Source organism: Cynocephalus volans, chromosome 1 (assembly GCF_027409185.1).
Source record: "Cynocephalus volans isolate mCynVol1 chromosome 1, mCynVol1.pri, whole genome shotgun sequence".
Classification (NCBI taxonomy): domain Eukaryota; kingdom Metazoa; phylum Chordata; class Mammalia; order Dermoptera; family Cynocephalidae; genus Cynocephalus; species Cynocephalus volans.
The window spans coordinates 231,503,900-231,519,829 of NC_084460.1; positions in this window are offsets into that span (position 1 = coordinate 231,503,900).

The following is a 15,930-nucleotide window of genomic DNA, read 5'->3' on the forward strand; positions in this document are numbered from 1 at the left end:
GACTACCCCTATACATCAGTCTAAAGTTATTCAATGTAGCCAGTCCTGAACTATTCACCTTACCCACCTTGCCTTTCCTGGGAAACTCTAATAAAGGCGGTGGTCTAAACTTTCCCCTAGCTCCTGTCTTCTGCCTCCTGACCATCCTGGTGTCTTTTCCATGTGATCCTGAGTGGTGTGCTGTGACTTTAGGACCTATGAGTAGAATAAATGTTTTGTTTTGTTTTGTTTTTTCTCTGAGCCTCTTATGTATCTTCTTATGGCCATGACTAACTGACCATCTCATAAAAGAATACAAAACATTTTTACACATACATGTATATATATACACACACACACATATAGACAGACAACTTTTTTACTTGCATAATATTCAAAACCTTATTCTCCATTTTTTCCATGTATGAACCATGTGTTGCCATACATATCAGTTCATACAAATTTCAATAAATGTATATTATTTTATAGTGTCCATGTGAGAAGAGTATTATGTTAGATATCTTCTGCTTACTCACCCAGATCTACTCTCCACTCATCTCCACCAAAGATGGTTTCCCTTGCCCCAGTTTCTGGTTGGGTTTGTTACTGGCAGACCAGGCTCAGCTTGCCCTCCTGCGCTAAACAATTGACTCAAAAGTCCAAAAGTTGGTGCAAGGATTGGAAAGTTTATACAGACAATCCACACTCAACTAAACTAACCAAGCAAACAAGCAAAGAGAAAAGAGGAACACTGGGGTCCACTTTATCCTAGTCCCAATTGGAAGGGCCAACCTATTCTACTGACACAGTAGTAGATAAAAGCAGTTCTCCCTACTGCTGTTGGCACAAAGAAGAAAAGTACCAACTAGTTTAAATCAGAGCAACAAAGCATAGCCAGGAGCCCTCCAGGGTGCACAAATATAGTAGCAGATGCAATCTTACCAAACAGCAGGAAAGATCTCAGAAACCAGAGAAAGGTAAAGAGAATTTTAGTGGCTTCCAGACTTCCAGTCACTACATGGTGTGGGAATGGACCCCCACCACTCTCACGAATCCCCTGCCAGGGGGAAGCTGCACAAGGAAGATCTTCATGGCGTAGGACTGGCCTTCCCACCTCTGTTAGTTTACTATCAGGGCAAGCTGGTGCTGGCCAGAGAGAGCATGTTTCTCGCAGGTTGAGAAGAGTTTAAGCTGTAGTTGTCCAGCAATCACTTTAAAGAGGTAGAAAAGGTAAAGAAAAAGGGAGAATAAAAGAAAATAAAGCATTGTCTTGTCAGAATTTAGGCCAGGGGCTCCGGGAGAGACTTACCAGCAGCAGAGACATGGGAGCAAAATAGACCCAGTGGCCACTTGCCTCTTGCAACTAGGGTTTCCTTTGGTGTCTGAGGCTTTTGAATTTTTGCTGGTGCAGATATTACAGTAGCACATGTGCTGCATGGGGAAAATCCCAAGGCCATCCCAGCACCCAGAGTCCCCTTACCTCCTGGCTTGTACCAAATTAGGCTCTTGAATCATCGAAATGAACAATGCACCCAGCAGTAAAGCAAGCAATACTTTATTAAAAGAGGAAATAGACTTCTGCATAAGGTGGGTAGCTACAGTAAAGCTAGCCATCCGAGGGGAGCTGTTCAGGTTCTTTTATAGGGAAAGAAGTTTAGGGGTGCAGGTCAGTGTCACTGGAGGTGGTTCATTCTGTTTTTCCTGGTTGCATCATAGGCACATGCTCAATTAGGGCTTTGGTCCTAGCACCTGCTCAGTCGGTCCAAGATGGCATTGGTGTTCATAATCATCACCCCAGAAGGGTCGCTGTAGTGGTCACCTTGAAGCTTTGTGCACATACAGAATTTCCTAAAGGGGTCTTAAAATTCATCTGTAACTTAATTTTTCAAAGTGTCCTCTACAGAAAAAAATGGAATCAGTTCAGTTCACAGGAATAGCCTTACTCTGTCTCAGGCTGACAAACAGAAAGTCCAGGCAGGAGATCAGAGAGATGGGGAAAGGTGAGGGCAATGTATTTATTCTCTGCCTTCCTTAATGCAAGTTCACCTCAACCTAACTGTGTCACTCAACTGAAGGCCACTTCTCCTCCCAGGAAGGTCTCTTCTCCCCTACTTTCTCCTTCTAACTTTTGGCTACAGTTTCCTCCCTTTGGACCTAAGAAGGGTAACAACTCCACTGCTACTAACATTTCGTTATCGAAATAGCTCTTGTGGTTTCCCTAAATACTGACCATACTTTTAAAATACTCCCTTTGTGGATAAACTTTCCTCTCAAATTATCATGACTTCTCCATTTCCTGGGGACTCTGACTGATAAAATTATTCATTGTTGCCTTGCTGATGAATATTTGGTTTATTTTCAGTGTTTTTGCTAAAATAAACATCCTTCTACATATATTCTTCAATATAAAGGGTATTCAGAAAGTGCATTATCTTTTACATTATCGTTCAATTTCATTTTTCCATGAACTTTTTGAAGTACACTAGTACTGGTGCTTTTATTTCTATAAGATATTAGCCAAAAGTAGAACTGCTTATTCAAAAGTTAAGTTCATTTTTAATGTTCATAGAAATTTCTAGATAATTTTCTACAACGTTTGAAACAATTCACACTTGTGCTAGCAGTTTAATTATTTGTGTGACTGATTTTTAACAAGCAATTTTAAGTGCTTACTACATGCCGGATACTCTATAAAAGGCTTAACAAATATTAAATCATGCAATCCAGTATCTGAAACTTCCCATTTCCCTCATATCCTTACCATCACTATATGTTATTAATTTTTTTATGATTTATCCAGTCTGATGTATACAAAAAGTTGTCTCATCATCTAAATTTGCATGTACTTGGTCATTAGTGAGGCCGAGTGTCTATTTATATATCTATCATCTATCTTGTCTGATTACATTTCCTCTTCAGTGGATTGTCTATTCATATCCCCTACCTTTCTATTGGGTATTTAAATTAATGAGACAAGTTATATCAACAGAATTTGAGTGAGTGGTTGAAATTCACAAAATTTAATAGCCTTTAAAATAGATCACAATTTTCAAATTAAAAAATTTACAAGCACAATGAGAAATCACATGCTATTAACTATGCTAAGAGATATGCTGCTGGAGTTTATTACAGAAGGCATGCTTTATATTTCAGTGACAGAAACTGAGACATTTGTAGATTGAGGAACTGTGAAAAACAATATATTTTCCTAAGAAGTTATTTATAAAGTAACTGATTATGGATGATAGATATATAAAATGTGTAAATGTGACTCAATCGTACTTGAAAAGAGCTCAGAAAAACCTGAGTAAAAATCTTAAATTTTACAGATCAAGAAACTGGGTTTCCTAGTAACACGGCTGACTAGTGGCATTCAAGTGGAAAGAATCTTAGATTAACAGTGTAGAAGATCTTCACTGCTTTGAGCCTTTGTTTCTCATTCCTAAAACTGGGAAAAATAATCCAGCAGGGTTAGGCAGATCAAATGAGACAATGGGGGTTCAAGCATTAGAAAACTCTAACCCACGATATAGAGGTAAAGCATTGCTTTAGGGAAAAACTAGGTCTAGACCACAGCTTCTCTGGCTTATCTATCCCATGCTGTATGTGCTGCCTGACATATAGGAAATCCTGCCCATAGGCATATTGTAAGTCCTAGACAATTTAGGCAAAGTCATGTCAAATAATTCTTCAGGCAGTCTTTAGTTCCCATGCACCTAGAAATCCTCAAATTTCAGATACCTAACTTTTCTTTTTTTCTTTACTTGGGGTTCAGCAACAAAGGTAATAGTCAAAACAAGCATCTAATATTTTTAGCTAAAAGGTGCCAGATGAGAAATAACTCCTTTCAAGGAGAAAACTCATATCTGTGTGTTTGCTCACACACCAAACATACTGCTTTTTTCCACCATCACCCTGCTACCTGACATAAAGCACTTAGATGATGACAATGCAAAAGCTCCAACACTGCTAAGAATAAGTTGCCCTGAGAAAGTGTGGCTAATAGTAATGCAAGGCCGCATAGCGAGCTGCGTCTGACGACAAACTCATAGAGCTGTTCCCAGTAACAAATGCTGCTTCTTTGTGAGAATTCAGAGAAATACTATTATTTTCAAATGCTTAAGCTACAGAGTTGTCAGCTTTTTATTACTTACTGTCTAATCTGTGGCTATTTACTTATTTACAAATCTTTGATATGTGTTTTCTTTCCTTACTGTAATTACTAAGGAATGAAGGTTGCACATGAAAACTCTGTACAGTTAGCTATAAAGAAAAATGACCATCTTAACTATAAAATTTCAAAATGCATTGTAAGGTAAAATATTAGTAGTAAGTAAATTCTATTCAGGGCACAAAGGGTATTTCATTTACTTTGTTTACCTAGAAAATTTGTATCAGTTCTAGTTCTAGGTAAGATAGAGAAATTGAATGTACCTAAAATCTCTGGATAGAATGCCTGCAAAAGACCTCTGTAAACTCTGGAAAATAAATGTGAGCAGGTAGATTAGGAAGGAAGCCATAATTTGATGTACCACCAAACTTGAGGTGTGTTCCCCATATTATTTTTCTTCTGGTAGTTTCCAGGCTGGACTGAAAGAAGTGTGAGACCCATAACTGCTCACTTCATGCACATGGAAAATGTGCCAAGAGAGGACCTCTGTTGCTTGCCTGAGCAGTGGGAAAGGAAGCACTGATGAGTCAGAGAAAGTTAAGGAAATGTCCTGTATTTTTGTTTGATCCATTCTCTCCCATTCCAGCCCCAGGCATTAACTTGGCAGTGGAGCTAGCAAAGGCACTGACATTCAAACAGGCCCCTAAAACTCTAAGGGAGGTGAGCCCTTCTCTCTATCCAGAGGAAATTTGGTCCCAAGAGTGTGGAAAGAATCTTTATTATTTTTTTCTCTCTCCATCCTCTCATCATTTGTTCTCAAAGATACTCACAGTCATTGCAAATGTACAACAGAGTGAGAAAAATAGAGCTCTGGCTTTCTAGGCAGAGAGTTGGGAAACAAAGATACTGTAAGGTGAAAAGTGTCACAGAGGCTGTGGAGAAGAAGAATATATCACATCAAGAAGAGTTATCCTAGGAATGCGAAGCTGGTTTAATATTCAAACACTAAAGATCAAAAAATAAAAACAAGTTTATTCATTGATGAAAAATTTTTAACAAAATTCAACCTCCTCTCGACCAACTAGGAATAGCAATTAACATCTTTTCAGTGATAACAATAATCTACATAAAAATCCGCACAGGTAGCATTAGGCTTAATGGTGAAAGATTAAATGTTTCTTCCATAAAATCAGGACCAAGGTAAGGATGTATGCTCTAACTACTCCTATCCCACATTGTACTGGATATTCTAGACATTGTAATAAGGGCAAAAATAAAAATAAATAAAAGCAATTTATTGAAAAGAAAAAAACAAATTGTTTCTGTTTGCATATGATGATTGTCTATGTAAAATATCCAAGAAATGTACAAAAACAAACTCCTAGAACTAATAAGCAAGCTTAGCAAGTCATAGGATACAAAGTCAGCATACAAAACACAATCATATTTCTATTTACTCATATTAAACAATTACAAACTTTTTTTTTTAAAGAAAAAATACCATTTACAATGGCCTCGAGCATGGCGATATGCATCTTTGAAAACAAGATCTGTATACTGAAAATTACAAAATGCTTATAAAAGGATTTGAAGACTGCACATATAATGGATACATATTGGAACACTCAATATATTTAAAATGTCAACAATCCCCAAATTCATCCATATTACCAAAAACATCCCTATAGGATTCTTTTATAGAGAAAAGAAGATTCTAAAACTTATATAAAATGTCAAAGTAGCTAGAATAGCCAAAACAATTTTAGGGAGAAAAAAGAATAGATCTTGAGAACTCAGTACTTTAACACGTATTATAAAGCTTCAGTAATCAGGGCGACGTGGTATGGACAAACAAATAGACATAGGTCAAAGAAATATGACCAATTAATTTTGACAAAGGCACACAGGTAATTGAATAGAGCAAGAATAATCTTTTAAACAAATGGCATTGAAACAATTGGACATCCATTTGTACAGAAATGAACCTCAACTTCATGCCTTATAGTAAAATTAACTCAATATGGACCATAGAACTAAATGTAAGATGTAAAAACAATAAAACGTCTAGAAGAAAACAGAAGAAAATCTTCATAGCCATAGGTAAAGAAAGAATTCTTAGATATGGCATCAAAAGCATGATTGATAAAAGAAAAAAACTTATAAATTGGGAGCCCACAGATATGTACAATCAACTATGTTACAATAAAAATTTAAATAAATAAATAAAAACATTAAAAAAAGAAAAGAAAAGAGATTTCTAGAATGACTCCAGACTCCTTAAAGTGCCTGCCTAGAAAGCACAAGATCACTGTTTTGGCAACACCTGGCAGTAGGCCCTGACCTACCTTTCTTAGAGCATTTACTGAAAAGGAGTTAAGTTTATAAATCCTTCCTCAATTGCTTCGAGATGTATGTGTTTTCTGCATGTAGGAGTGTCTTTTGTTATATCCACAATTACTTGAAGTTGATACGACAAGCAAACAGAAAGGACATTGTTGGGGGGGAGGGGGGAGGGAGGAGGGAGGGAGGTTTTGGTGATGGGGAGCAATAATCAGCTACAATGTATATCGACAAAATAAAATTTAAAAAAAAAAATAAAAATAAATAAATAAATAAATAAATATATCTAACAGGCAAAAAAAAAAAAAAAAAAAAAAAAAAACCTGAAAGGCATTCCTTTGAAATGTTATCACTAGAAAGGACAGGGCCCCTGCCTCCCAGTTTCTGTGGGTGGAGAGAACCTTAACTTCCTTTATGGCCAGAAAACAGACACAGTGCCTAGTGGCATCTACAATGACCAACGGTTTGTAAATTTTTACTTCCCTGATTCTACGGAGATTCTGCTCATCCCCTGTCTGCTCCCTTATTCTTCCTTTAAAATACCCTGTCACTTCTGCACAAATAAATTTGAGTTCAATTTATTCTGGACCCTCTCTCCTATTGCAATGGAATATTACTGATTAAAATCTGTCCTTACCGCTTTAGTGTCCAGCTTTGTTTATCTTTGATAGTTATTACACATTCATATTCTCATATTCATATTCATATAAATACACATGCATAATGTACATATTTATAATGTACCCATATATATGTATGTATGTGTGTGTATATATATATATAAATGCTTTGTCTTAACAAATGCTTTGTGTTCTCCAAAAAAACAAAAAATAAAATAAAGTAAAAATTAAAAAAAACTTTTTTTTCTGTGAATTAAACTGTTAATAAAATGAAAAAACAAGTCACAGACTAGGAGAAAGTATTGTAAATCATGAGAATTCCCAAAATTCATCAGAATTGAGCTAACCCAATTAAAAAATAGGCAAAATGTTTGAATAGACATTTTATCAAAGAAGATATACAGATGTCAAGTAATCATACAAAAATGTTCTTGACATTGTTAGCCATTTGAGAAAGGCAAATAAAAGCCACAATGAGTTATCACTACAAAGCTATAAAAATGGCTAAAACAAACAGACCATGACAACAACAAAAAGAAAACCTAACAATACCAAGGTTTGTCAAGGATGTGGGACAACTAGAACTTTCATGCATTTCCAGTCAGAATGAAAATGGTGCCACCACTCTGGAAAATAGTTTGGCAGATATTTGTGAAGTTAAATATACCTTTACCATATGACCCAGCAATCCCTTTTCTAGGTATTCATCATATAGAAATTTAAACATGTATTTTCACAAATGTATGCACACAAACGTTTATAGCACCTCTATTTATAAATGTCAAAACCTCTAAGCAATCCAAATGTCCTTCTTGGTGACTGGATAAACAAATGTGGTACATTCAGGTAATTAAATACTCTCAGTAATTAAAAGAAACAAGCTCTTGGTACTGTTGACAAAATAACATGGGTATATGTCAAAAGCGTTATGCTGATAGAAGGAAGACAGTCTCATAAGGTTCTTTAAAAAGCAAAACTATAGGAATAGGAAATAAATCCATGATTACCTGAGATTAGGCATAGAGAGAGGATTTGATTACAAATAGGAAGTCAAGAGAGCTTTGTCAGAGTGATGGAACTGTTACATATCCTGATTGTAGTAGTGATTACATGAATCTATACATGTGTTAAAGCTCGTAAAAGTTTAGAAGAAGATAAGGTCAAATTTACTCATGTAAATTTAAAAATAACAACAAAAATATTTTATCATAGTCTTCAGTTGCCTTTCTTGTTATGCTGTCAGCTAGAACAAACCACCTGATTTTATACAATGCCAATTACAAGGCCTAAAGAAAAGAATCAAAGATGTTCTACTTGTTCTAAAATGTAGTAGACATCAGATGGTGTATCTTCTACAACTGGAATATTCTCTTACTATAGCTCAAGATTTCTACAATACTGATTAAAGTTTATAGAGACAACTTCTGTAATTCTCTATTAATGTATCAATATATCAATGTTAAAGCTCTTCATCATTTTTAGTGTGTCTACAAAATTATCCCTTTCTAATCTAAAGTATTTTTCTGAAGAGAGTGCACATGCATGTTCTATGACATTGTTATAGGAAAATTTCTATGAAGAAATACTTTTTTATCATTATACATATTTATAAAAATTGAGACAACAATTTTTAGTAAGAAAGATTTGAACTTCGCCTAACTTAATTTGATACCCTGTTTCTTCAAGAGAGCACGACCTGAATTTCAACTGAGTAATCTTCAGTGTTCCTTGGGGTTTGGGAAAATCAATTTATACTTAAATTCAAATTTTATGTATTACTGTGACAGTCTTTTTGATATGTCAATTTGGTCGGTCTATACTCCCGAGATATTCAATCAGACATTAATCGTATTGGTGGAATGACGATATTTTGTAGATATAATTAAAATCAATATCAGTTGACTTTTAATAATGGAGATTATTTTAGATAAGCCAGGTGACTTTGATTTAATCAGTTGAAAGGAGTTAAAAGCAGAGCTGAGGCTTCCCTAAAGAAAAACATTCTGTGGACAGCAGCTTCACCCAGTGCCTGACCTTCCAGTCTGCCCTTCCTGATACTCTGGCCTCCAAATTTCAGACATGCTAAACCAGTCCTCAAAATGGTGTAAACCAGAGGTGTTTCAAGATGGCGGTGGCTACGGCGGCTGGCGCGGAGTAGCTGAGGTGGAAAAGGCAGCCACTGGGCCTCAGGCAGCCGGGAAACTTGTGGACCTTCCTCTTGCCATCTCTTAAGGGAGGACCGCTGCTGGTGGCCGGTCGTGGGGAGTGACCGCCACTTTGCCCTTGGCAGGAGAGGCTGCCTCATTTACAGGCAACAGCTTTGAAGTGTGGAGCAGGAAAAGAACTGTTTCTTAGCTGCAAAAGCGAGTCTCGAAACAGGGAACACGGCGCCAGGGCTGCTGTGGATGCAGACAGGATCCCGGAGGCCGGGGCGGCGCTGAAGGCGGCCAGCTGCCCCATTCAGGATTCGAGGTTTCAGGCCAGCGTTAAAGAAGATTCCTGGGAGTGCCCGAGCCGCGCCACGACTGAACAGCCTGAGGCGGCAGCAGCCAAGAATGGGGAAGGCAGCAAACCAGAGGCAGAGGCAGAGAGTGAGCGCCCGACCTGGCACAGCACTGTGAGTGACCCCTGGACCAGCCCTGTTTGGGGGGCTGACGCCCACCTGGCTCCCGCCTGCATCACCAGGCCACTCACCGCCCCGGGGCTGCCTCCATTTTCCCAGGTGCGGGCAGCTCCGCCCGGCTCGGCCGTCACTGAGCCTTCCCACTTGCCTGGCCCGGCGCAGAGCTTTCCGGAGCCTGCAGGCCGGCCTCCCCTCCCACTCCCTCCACGGTTCTCTGGCGGGTTGGTGGCGTGGGGCGTCCCCGGCCAGTGTCGGGAGGGCAAGGAAGTACGGGTGGGCCGACTGTCACTCTCCACCACACCCTGGACTACGACCCCTGGTAAACTTCATGTTACTGGGAGGCAGATACCATCTCTGTGGCCACCAGTTCAGAAAAAAGCCTAAAAAATTTCTGGTTGGGAACAGTGTGGTAGGAGAGTTCCCAGGTCCACTTGAACCTGCTGGAGACCAGGCTGCAGGTGGGCGCTAGACTCGGTTTATACCGGGGCGATACAAAGGTGAACAAGTCCCGAGAAAGATCTACACAGTGCTACAAAGGCACCCAGAGTGACCGGTCGTCTGTGCCTAGCAGAAACCTGGTAGACTTCCTTGGCGAGGCGGTGCCGAGCAGGGTCTTGAAGGCCCAGCTGATAGACGAGGGTTGCAGAAGACACGCCCCAGCCCAGCACAGTGCGCACAGAGTGGGGAGACGTGCGGCCGGGGAGGCGGAGACTCGACAGAAACCACACACCCTGTGGGGTTGCCACTGCACGATCCAACAGCCTGGGCCAGAGCACACGGAACAGGGAGAAGTCCTGCACAGGAAGTGAAAGCTCAACAACGATCACAGTGATCCACCAGCCCAGCAGAGTCCAAGCTGACCAGAAAGGAGGCTCCCCGGAGAAGCCCAAGACCCGAGGCAACCACACACACAAGGCACTAGAGGCCAACTGAGCAGTCACGGAGGTAGCCATACGAAATTGGCAACCACAGCAACATCCTAGTTATTCATTAGTCTCAAACTGGTGGACTGTGAAACCCCCTGCCACAATGAATAAACATAAAAAAAAAGACACCAGAAATACAAAAAATCAAGAAAGTACACCACCAAAAGTTAATAAATCTCAAACTCTAGATCCTATAGAACAAGAAGCCCTTGAAATGACTGACAAGGAATTTCGAGTGATAATTCTAAGGAAACTGAATGAGATACAAGAAAACACAGCTAGACATCATGATGAAATGAGGAAAAGTATACAGGATCTGAAAGAGGAAATGTACAAAGAAATCAATGTCCTGAAAAAAAATGTAGCAGAACTTGCTGAACTGAAGAAGTTATTCAGCGAAATAAAAAACACAACGGAGAGTTTAACCAGCAGGCTTGTCGAAGTTGAAGAGAGAACCTCTGAACTTGAAGATGGGCTGTTTGAAATAACACAAGCAGACAAAAAGAAAGAAAAAAGAATCAAGGACATTGAAGAAAATCTGAGAGAGATATCAGACAACATTAAGCGCTCAAATATCCGAGTCATGGGTATTCCAGAAGGGGAGGAAAATGGAGATTCCATTGAAAACATATTCAAAAAACTAGTGGCAGAAAACTTCCCAGGTAAAGGAAAAGTCACAGATCTTCAGATCCAGGATGCTCAACGATCTCCAAACGTATTCAGCCCAAAAAGGCCTTCTCCAAGACATGTCATAGTCAAACTGGCAAAACTCAGAGACAAAGAGAGAATCTTAAAAGCTGCAAGAGAGAAGCATCAAATCACCTATAAGGGAGCCCCAATCAGGCTAACATCAGACTTTTCATCACAAACCCTAAAAGCTAGAAAGGAATGGGATGATATTTTCAAAATACTAAAAGACAAAGATTGCCAGCCAAGAATACTCTACCCTGCAAGGCTATCCTTCCGAAATGAAGGGCAAATAGTATATTTCTCAGACAAACAAAAACTGCGGGAGTTCACTACCACACGACCACCCTTACAAGATATCCTCAAGGGAGTACTGGGTTTGGTTCCTGAAAAATAACTACCACTGCCATAAAAACCCAAGAAAAATCAATACCCACTAGTATAATAAAAATGGCATTCATGAAGAGAAAACAAGCAAACAAAAACGCTATCTACAACCTAAGGAACCAACAAACACAGAAACCAAACAGTAAATCAGAAAGCAAGGAACAAAAGACACCTAAGACAACCAAACAACCAATAAAATGCTAGGAATAAATCAACACCTTTCAATAACAACTCTTAATGTAAAAGGCTTAAATTCCCCAATCAAAAGACACAGACTGGCTGACTGGATCAAAAAGGAGGACCCAACTATATGCTGCCTACAAGAGACCCACCTCACCCATAAAGATTCACACAGACTAAGAGTGAAAGGATGGAAAAAGATTTACCATGCAAACAGAAAAGAAAAACGAGCTGGAGTAGCTATTCTTATATCTGACAAAATAGACTTTAAACTACAAACCATAAAAAGAGACAATGAGGGACACTACTTAATGATAAAAGGACTGATCCAGCAAGAAGACATAACAATCATAAATATGTACGCACCCAATGTTGGAGCAGCCAGATTTATAAAACAAACTCTATTAGACCTAAAGAAGGAAATAGACACTAATACCATAATAGCAGGGGACCTGAACACCCCACTGTCAATATTAGACAGATCATCTAGGCAAAGAATCAGTAGAGAAACACAAGATCTAAACAAGACTCTAGACCAATTGGAATTGGCAGATATCTACAGAACATTCCACCCAACAACCTCAGAATATTCATTCTTCTCATCAGCACATGGATCATTCTCCAGGATAGATCACATATTAGGTCACAAATCAAGTCTCAATAAATTCAAAAAAATTGGAATTATCCCATGTATCTTCTCAGACCACAATGGATTAAAACTAGAAATTAATAACAAACGAAACTCTGGAAACTATACAAACACATGGAAATTAAACAGCATTCTACTTAATGACATATGGGTCCAAGAAGAAATAAAGCAGGAAATCAAAAAATTTATTGAAACTAATGAAAACAATGATACATCATACCAAAACCTGTGGGATACTGCAAAAGCAGTATTAAGGGGGAAATTTATTGCATTGAACGCTCACTTCAGAAGAATGGAAAGATGGCAAGTGAGCAACCTAACACTTCACCTTAAAGAACTAGAAAAACAAGAACAATCCAAACCTAAAGTTAGCAGACAGAAAGAAATCATTAAGATCAGGGCAGAACTGAATGAAATTGAAAACCAAAAAACAATTCAAAAGATCAACGAATCAAAAAGTTGGTTTTTCGAAAAGATAAATAAAATTGACAAACCATTAGCATGGCTAACAAAAAAAAAGAGAGAAGACTCAAATAACAAAAATTAGAAATGAAAAAGGCGATATTACAACTGATTCATCTGAAATACAAGGAATCATTCGAGACTACTATAAACAACTATACGCCAACAAATTTGAAAATCTGGAGGAAATGGATAAATTTCTGGACACACACAAGCTCCCAAAACTGAACCATGAAGACGTAGAGAATTTGAGCAGACCAATAACAATAAAGGAGATTGAAGCTGTTATCAGAAGGCTCCCAACAAAGAAAAGCCCAGGACCAGATGGATTCACAGCAGAATTTTACCAAACATTCAAAGAGGAATTGACACCGATTCTCTACAAACTATTCCAAAAGATTGAAACGGACGCAAATCTCCCAAACTCATTCTATGAAGCAAACGTCATCCTGATACCAAGGTAAAGATATAACCAAAAAAGAAAACTACAGGCCGATATCCTTGATGAATATAGATGCAAAAATTCTCACTAAAATACTAGCAAGCAGAATACAGCAACACATACGAAAAATTATTCATCACGATCAAGTGGGATTCATCCCAGGGATGCAAGGTTGGTTCAACATACGCAAATCAATAAATGTGATGCACCATATTAATAAACTCAAACACAAGGACCATATGATCATCTCTATAGATGCTGAAAAAGCATTTGATAAAGTTCAGCACTCATTCATGACAAAGACCCTCTATAAGTTAGGTATAGAGGGAAAGTATCTCAACATAATTAAAGCCATATATGCCAAACCCACTGCCAATATCATCCTGAATGGGCAAAAGCTGAAAGCTTTTCCTTTAAGAACAGGCACTAGACAAGGATGCCCACTCTCACCACTCCTATTCAACATAGTGTTGGAAGTACTAGCCAGAGCAATCAGAGAAGAGAAGGAAATAAAGGGCATCCAGATTGGAAAAGATGAAGTCAAACTGTCCCTGTTTGCAGATGACATGATCCTATATATCGAAAAGCCTAAAACCTCTACAAAAAAACTTTTGGAGTTGATAAATGATTTCAGCACAGTAGCAGGATACAAAATCAACACACAAAAATCAGTAGCATTTCTTTTCTCCAATAGTGAACATGCAGAATGAGAAATCAAGAAAGCCTGCCCATTTACAATAGCCACCAAAAAAATAAAATACTTAGGAATTGAGTTAACCAAGGAGGTGAAAAATCTCTATCATGAGAACTACAAACCACTGCTGAGAGAAATTAGAGAGGATACAAGAAGATGGAAAGACATGCCATGCTCTTGGATTGGAAGAATCAACATAGTGAAAATGTCCATACTACCCAAAGTGATATACAAATTCAATGCAATCCCCATCAAAATTCCAAAGACATTTTTCTCAGAAATGGAAAAAACTCTCCAGTCACTTATATGGAACAATAAAAGACCACGCATAGCCAAAGCAATGCTGAGCAAAAAAAATAAAGCTGGAGGCATAACACTACCTGACTTTAAGCTATACTACAAAGCTATAATAACCAAAACAGTATGGTACTGGCATAAAAACAGACACACTGACCAATGGAATAGAATAGAGAATCCAGAAATCAACCCACACACTTACTTCCATCTAATCTTTGACAAAGGCACCAAGCCTATTCACTGGGGAAGGGACTGCCTCTTCAGCAAATGGTGCTGGGATAACTGGATATCCATATGCAGGAGAATGAAACTAGATCCTTACCTCTCACCGTATACTAAAATCAACTCAAAATGGATTAACGATTTAAATATACACCCTGAAACAATAAAAGTTCTTAAAGAAAACATAGGAGAAACACTTCAGGAAATAGGACTGGACACAGACTTCATGAATACGACCCCAAAAGCACGGGCAACCAAAGGAAAAATAAACAAATGGGATTATATCAAACTAAAAAGCTTCTGCACAGCAAAAGAAACAATTAACAGAGTTAAAAGACAACCAACAGAGTGGGAGAAAATATTTGCAAAATATACATCTGACAAAGGATTAATATCCAGAATATATAAGGAACTCAAACAACTTTACAAGAAGAAAACAAGCAACCCAATTAAAAAACGGGCAAAAGAGCTAAGTAGACATTTCTCTAAGGAAGATATACAAATGGCCAACAGACATATGAAAAAATGCTCAACATCACTCAGCATCTGGGAAATGCAAATCAAAACCACACTGAGATACCATCTAACCCCAGTTAGGATGGCTAAAATCCAAAAGACTCTGAACGATAAATGCTGGCGAGGTTGTGGAGAAAAAGGAACTCTCATACATTGTTGGTGGGACTGCAAAATGGTGCAGCCTCTATGGAAAATGGTATGGAGGTTCCTCAAACGATTGCAGATAGATCTACCATACAACCCAACTATCCCACTGCTGGGAATATACCCAGAGGAATGGAAATCATCAAGTCGAAGGTATACCTGTTCCCCAATGTTCATCGCAGCACTCTTTACAATAGCCAAGAGTTGGAACCAGCCCAAATGTCCATCATCAGATGAGTGGATACGGAAAGTGTGGTACATCTACACAATGGAATACTACTCAGCTATAAAAACGAATGAAATACTGCCATTTGCAACAACATGGATGGACCTCGAGAGAATTATATTAAGTGAAACAAGTCAGGCACAGAAAGAAAAATACCACATGTTCTCACTTATTGGTGGGAGCTAAAAATTAAATTATAAATTCACACACACACACTCACAAAACCGGGGGGGGGGGGGAGAAGATATAACAACCACAATTACTTGAAGTTGATACGACAAGCAAACAGAAAGGACATTGTTGGGGGGGAGGCAGAAGGGAGGGAGGTTTTGGTGATGGGGAGCAATAATCAGCCACAATGTATATCGACAAAATAAAATTAAAAATAAATAGATAAATAGAATAAAATAAAATAAAATAAAATA